Source organism: Saccopteryx bilineata, chromosome 5 (assembly GCF_036850765.1).
Source record: "Saccopteryx bilineata isolate mSacBil1 chromosome 5, mSacBil1_pri_phased_curated, whole genome shotgun sequence".
NCBI classification, from domain to species: domain Eukaryota; kingdom Metazoa; phylum Chordata; class Mammalia; order Chiroptera; family Emballonuridae; genus Saccopteryx; species Saccopteryx bilineata.
Genome location: NC_089494.1, coordinates 209099704 through 209106929, shown reverse-complemented (window position 1 = coordinate 209106929; position 7226 = coordinate 209099704). Strand labels below are relative to the sequence as shown.

Below are 7226 nucleotides of genomic sequence, written 5' to 3'. Positions count from 1 at the left end.
AAAATTACTAATCCCTGAACAAAGTATTAGGTGTAAATGTGTCAAAAACTATAGTTTTAATCACTAGAAAAAAATATCTATAGCCAACAATTTGACCCCAGTTAAATATCAAAACTTCTGCAATAATTGCTGTCAAGATTGACATAATTGTTTACCTATTGTGTGTTCAATTATTTAAATTGACTTAGTGAGTACAAGTACTTAAATTCTATATACCAACCCCCTTCTTTAAAACAATCACCTGAGTTTGACCCATGCACATTAATTTGATGCTGTTACTATATACTTGCTTTTTATTATTATGCTTTTACACTGATTTATGTGCAGGACGCTATAATATATTCAATAATATGATGCTGGCTGAGCAAGATTAGATACAAAATTTTATGGTTAAAAGTCTGTGTTCAAGCTATATATGGTACTTAGCTTTTAGCCCATTGTAATTATAAAATAAATTTGAGCTATGGTCTTTTCATAGAACTTACTGTGTCAATGTTTACTTACATTATTATCATGCTGATGTAGATACTATACTCAAACTTCACATCCTTTTTAGGAAAAGTGGCCATGTTATCATGATTGGAATAAACTTTAATTAAATTATTTAAAGTTGTAATGAAGGTTCTATAGAGATTGTTATCTACAAATGACTATATCATAGAAGGATGGCGGTGTTACTGGGTTTTGTGTGCACTAGACATCAATGTAATGAGAAAAGCAGTTTTTGTTTTTACAATTGTCTTGCTGTTTGATTTTAGTAATGTCAATTACCTACGTCATCTTTTTAAAGATGGAGAGAAAGGTCTAATAATATCAAGTGTGATTACTTGCAATGTTAGAACTAAGAAAGCGTATCTTTTTAGATTAAAATCTGGAGAAAAATAAAAGTTTAAATTGCATATAACTGTCTCTTCTAAAGAACACTGGATTGTATATAATTTTTTTCTTCCAAAAATTGGATCATGTAGTTAGATAAAAAAATATTCGATTGGTAAATTTATTTTGAAATTTTTTAATTTATTGTATTAACATGGCTTCAAGTGTCCCACTCAATATAACACCCTCAAACCCCCACAACATGCCCCCGTTACATCCTTTTGCCCCCCCCCTCCCCTTCTTCCCTCTCCTCCTTCCCTCTGGGACTTGCTGTCCTGAACTGTATATAGTTTATCTTTTTTTCCCTGTTGTGTGTTTGTGTATACGTGTGTGTGTTTGACTCCACTAAGCCGTTTTGTGTTTTTTTTCAAGTAGGTTTCATTATGTCAGAAGAACAAGAAAGAATGGCTTTTTCTTTGATAAAATCTTGGCTACATAGAGCCAACTGTCTCCAGAAAAAAGATTAATGAAATTGCAGATGAGGAGGAGGTCAATGACTTAAGAGTCTTTGATGAGGTTCAACAGCAGGTACATAGGTATTAGGAACTGGAAAACATGGGAGAAGAGAAGATTGCAAGCAGGGAGAGAAATTTCATGTTGAAATATGTGGGTGGGGCAGTGTTGAATGACGTTGAAGTCAACATTATGATACTAAGGAGTGACTGACATGAAGAGGATATTCTGATCTCTGACTGGAAATTAGTGGGGAACTAAGAGACCTGAGCATCAGGAAGGTAACTAATGCCAAAAGCAAACTTTCCTAACATGTTGACTAGAATTGGAGTAGAGAGAAACAGAGAAGTAGGTGCTGACATCATTTAAAAAAGTGAAAATCCTCTGAAAGTCAGTAAGTCATACTCATAAGCATGGCCACCATTTTGCACTACAGTATATATAAATAGGTAGCAACCATGTTGGAATCAGAAAATGCAGAGCTAAGTGTGAAGAGCTCTGTCCTGTAGAGTCACCTTGCCTCATTCACTTAACCTCTCTGTGGCTTATTTATTTGTGCTCTCGTGCATGTTTAGAAAGCTTTTTCAAGTTTTGATGTGGAAACTTTATTAGACAGGGGAAAGAGAAACGGTGGGGAGGTGATTTAGGAAGCTACTCAGATAACAGGGAGTCTTGCACTATGATGGTGGCAGTGAATGGAAGTGTATATTTCAGATCAATTTTGAAGATAAAACCTATCAGAGAAGAAAGACTCAAAACAAACTTCCAGATTTCTGTTGCCAATTATTGAGATAAAAATGGCAGAAGAAGAAGTAAATTAGGAGGTCAGATTCAATTCTAGATATGTTGTGTTAAGAACATCAAAATAGAAATCTCCATTAAGAGGTAGAATAGAATGATTCTTGTGGTCAGAATAGAGATCAAGACTCAATGTGCAAATGTATAATTTGTTATTCTCTCGAAAGTGCACAAAACCATAAGGATAAAAGAAGTCACTGGGGGAAAATAGAAAGAGAAGAGAACCCAGGACAAAGCTCTAAAGAATTATGACATCTGCATATGATAAGGGTGATTGGCATAGGGCACTGCAAATGAGTGGGCCAGAGAAGTAAAAGAAAAAAGCATGAGAATGTGATGTAGTGGGAATCAAAGGAGGAGAGTATTTCAAGTGAAATGCTGTGAATATATCCAGTAAAATGAATGCAGGGAAGGTAAGTGGATTTGATGAGTTTGTTTTGAGCTATTTCCCAAGGAGGTTATTGAAATAGTACCAGTTTCTGTTGGTCAGAACCATGACATTGTGCTTTCAGGCTCCCACTAACAGCTGGAGTGCAGTCTCCCTGGTAAATGCCTAGGACTACTGAGTTCTTAGTTAGAAAAATATACTGGAGTTATATATTCATTTCCTAGCATCCCTAGTTTGTTTATTCACTTTCTATCTACAGCCAGACGATCTGGTGGAAAATCAGCAAAGAGTGTAGATGCATGTGTGCTTTAGTCCCTAAATTTCCACAGAGCAGTTTTTACTTACAAAGTCTTCTCCATTTCATTACAAAACTTAAAATATTTCAGGGAGTAAGTCATACAGTGTCCCTTCCCATATAGATACTTTCCATTCATTGCCCTGTTGAATATAACAACCCAATATTATTTACTCATATGTAAGAAGAATGGAATGCTGTTTCGGTGCAATATAGCAAAAATAGCTAACACTTCTTCAGCATTTATGTGCCAGACTGTGTTCCAAGCGCTTTGTTACATTAACTCATTTGACCCTCAAAACAAATCTATGAGGTCATTAGGTTCTATTATTTTCATTTTACACTTGACAACATTGAGACCCAAAGAAATTAAATAACTTGCACAAGTTGAGTTCCAGAATCCAGACTCTTAACCATTGCACAGCACACACACACACACACCACTCCTTATGTGAACTCAGGCCAAAGAGAACCAGTAAAAGAGAGCCAATGAACCCAAGAGCCAAAGTTTTCAAATCACTCTGAACTGGCAGGAACTGGTTCCTAAAGTACCTATGGGGACAAAGTGTGAAAATAAATCAGCTGATAAAGACGTGGACTCTGGTCAGTTTCACATCTAGGACTCCTTCTGGGAATACACCTCAGCTCATCTCCTAACTCACTGCAGGAAAGCCCTAAACATGAAGGTGGCTGGCCAAGGCTAAACCCACACATTCGGTCATGATGGCAATCTCTAATCTGGTGATGAAGTTCAACTAAATGGGAGCCCAAGATGATCTTGTTCTAGAAGCAATCTTTTCATCTGAGTCTACCGATTTTGTTACAAGAATTCCATGTGTATTCTTGTGTGTGCCATTCAGTGTGCCAACTCCTGGGAACGCAGGCTTGTTTTAATTATTAAAATTCTCAATGCACTCAGAGGTCATAAACTAGCAATAATGGAATAAATGTAAAAAGAAATGCATAAGTAGCATAACTTTTAGTTTCAACTTCAAAGATTTTATGTATTCAGAGATACTGCCTCAGATTTTGTTACCAGTTTATAATGGCTAGCTATATGTATATTAAGGTGAAAAGATAACACAAGTTCTTGGTCACATGCTATAGAATGCATTGTGGTTATGATGTTGGCAAAAGATATTTTGGTTCCAATGCATAAAAGGTAATTAAGAAAACTTAGCTATTTCCATTCTATTCTATTCTATTCTATTCATTCATTCATTCATTCATTCAATAGCTATTTATTAATGCTGTACTATGTTCCAGAACTTGAATCATAATGATAATATCCATTTGTCCAAGCTTCATAGTTTGGGAGAAAAACAAATAGACCACATTAAATGGTGTGATGAGTTAGGTATAAACATACATTGCTATGGGCTTACTTAAAATAGTTGGCAATAAAAAAAAAAATAACTCCTCTTTTTTTACCCCTCACGAGTGTGACTTTTTTCCTGAGGAATGTTTGTTTTAGAGACAACCCATAGGTAAGAGCACTTGAACCTCTCTCTTCACCCTTGCCAGGGCATCAGCCCTCCAAAGCTTTACTGACTGGCTGCAGGAAAGCCACAGACGTGTGAGAAGCTGGGGACACAGGCGGAAAGACAGGAGTGAAGCTGAGGTACCAGTAAGGAAATGGAGGACGGCCATTGCGTCTCATTCTTTCTCAACCGATGTTTCACATACAATGCTAAATTCAGCTGCTTCTGCCTCAAAACCCAGGGTTCACACCAAGAAGTTACTAGCTGACCTCCCTGAACTAGTAGGAAAAACTGCATCCATTTTTCTGAACAACATCACGAACAGCATAACATTCTTAACTGGGTTCATTATTTAAAAAAAAAGATAAAGAACATTTCAGTGATAAATTTAGATTTTGCAGGGAGGGATAAAACTCTGCAGGCCCTATTTAAAAAGTAATAAAAATTGCAAACATTGTTGATAAAGTGACTATTATTTAGAATGAGAACATAGTATTCCTATTAATTTACTATAGGAACAGCTCTATAATACTTTAGTTTCAATTATTTTTGGCTATATTCCTTTGATCATTTCTTCATGTGACAGCTACAGTTTCATCATCTCTAACATCACTGATTTTAATTTTCCTAGTTGGTACAAGTCCTGACTATGTAGAGGAGGTTATCGTAGTATAAGACTCAAAGTGCTGCTCGTGGCTAACTTTATTTCCTGCCCTAAGAATGCTCTGATTTGTGAGGTAGTTCAGAGAAAAGAAAAAAACCCAAAAACTCTTCTTTTAGTAACAGTAAAATTCAGAAATTTCTAACACTATTGATTCACTCTTTCTATTTCTCATGTACTTTTCTAGAAGCTTTGCATGTGTAATTCACTTAAACTTCACCATAACTCTATGAGCTTGATGTGATTAGAATGGTTTATGATGTGTAAACTATGGCCCAGGAAGAGAAAATAGCTCTGCCCAAGGTCACGCAGCTGGTGAGTGGAGAGTCAGGTGAGTCGGGCGTAAACCCAGTCAGATCAACTCCAGAGACTGAGCATTTATTTAACCTCCTCCCTATTCCATTTTTTATAAAACTGAGTAGAAACAGGGATGAAGACGCTGGCCATTTCCCAGAGAACTAGCCCCGGACTTCACCTGGGGTGACGAAAGTGGGTAGTGAGAGGATAGAAAGTTTATGCAGAAAGAAGTACAGTAGTTTGAAAAAGGCAGGGCTCGTGCCCCAGTTCACACTGGAACTGCGAGAACGGGCCACTTCACAGTTCCCTGCTCCAACGTGATCGGCAGCAGCAGAGGAGACCGGACGGGGGCATTTCGGTTAGAGAGCACTTTTTTTAATGGCAGAATTGTATGGTTTTATTAACACAAATACAGCGTGCATGCAAACGGTCTAATTTTTTTTCTTTGCTGCATAGCCTGCTGTTGGGATTGGTAACTGAGGCTAGCTGGACTGCTCTTTCCACAATGACTTTATGTTCTTTGCGGAGACGTTGTGAGCAATCTCAGCATATCAGCAGCAGTTTAAGCACCTTGATGTGGTGGACAGGAAACTCCCCCAAACCACTAGGCAGCAAGTCCTTTGTTTTCTTGTTGCTCCCATAACCGATGTGGGGCATCAAGTTCAAGCCCTTGAATTTTCTACACACCCTATTGTTAGTGCCCCTGGGTCTCTATTGTGCTTAACTTTGATGTATTGGTCTGACTGGTGCTGGATGAACTTTTTGATCCTGTTTTTGGTGACTTTGGGCTTTGCAAGGGGTCTGAGGGCAGCCATGGTGAGTAGCAGCAGATGGCTGCTACCTCCCTAGGTAGAGCTGAGGTAGAGGGGGAAAGTGGAGTGTGAGAACTGATGAGACTTAATCCCTCACACAACACCTTAGGTAGCACTTTCTTGGTCCCCCAAACCTATATGTGTTGCCTAAACACAAAGAAGCTAGAGCAGCAATTATAGACTCCCATAGTAGATGCACATACACTTCTAAAGGGCAGGAGGGATTAGGTATACCAGAACAAAAGGCAGCAGGAACACAGGTTAAAACACAAGGATACCCTGTTGGAGTAATGACCAGGATATAGGTCCTATTCTTGGAAAGAAGAAATAAAGTAGAAAAATCAAAATATTTCTGAAAATATTATAAGCTAACATCTCTGTTTACTATAGCCACACATCTTCTAATGATGCTCTTTGCTTCCAAGAGAAGCCACATACATTTTGGCTTGGAAAATTTCAACTCCATAAATATTCTGCCTAATAGCACCTGTGGATTTACAACTTGTGTAAACTCATTTCCAAGATTAGTGGCGGAAAGCTGATTTAAAAATAGATAACATGCTCCCCATGAATATTCACGAAGGGTCGGTCTTTTGATTAGTAGAGTAAGTATAGGAAATGAGTGAAGACAGGAAAAATTATCCATTCAGACACCTAAGGAAGTTCTTTTAACAAGATTTCATAAGGCAAGCACTTGAGATGTTCCTTAAAAAAAAGTGGAAGTCACTACAGGCATCAAACTTGGGAACTCTAGACATGCTTTACTATACTTTTCAGAGTATAAATCTCTGAAAGTCAGGTAGGTTCCTCCTCTCTGTATGAGAGAGAATAAATTCTTTCGCTAATCCTTTGATCTCTTTATGGTTTCGTTGTTCACTACTGATTGTCCCAGAAACAAGTTTCACTTCAGATATAATAGTTAATGACAGACAATAGAAAAGGAACTGGGTGTGGAGCCCTAGTTAACTGTAATAGCACCAGGGCTAGTTGCTATTTATAGCATTTGTTAAACTTTCATCTCTTCAAATTGCTATTTTCATACAGCAAACTTAAATCTCTCAGGCAACAGGTTAAGCATCATGAGATTAGAACTGGAAGTAATTTCTGGCATTAGTCAAATATGTAATGAGTAAGAAAAACATCTTCTTCAGCTTGAAGTGCTACC

At 37.6% G+C, this 7226-nt stretch overlaps 1 pseudogene; it reads right to left on the bottom strand.

Annotated features, from left to right (window-relative positions):
• Nucleotides 1-5517: 5517 nt before the first annotated feature.
• Nucleotides 5518-6064, bottom strand: LOC136306630 (large ribosomal subunit protein eL32-like; annotated as a pseudogene).
• Between the last annotated feature and the right edge of the window lie 1162 nt (nucleotides 6065-7226).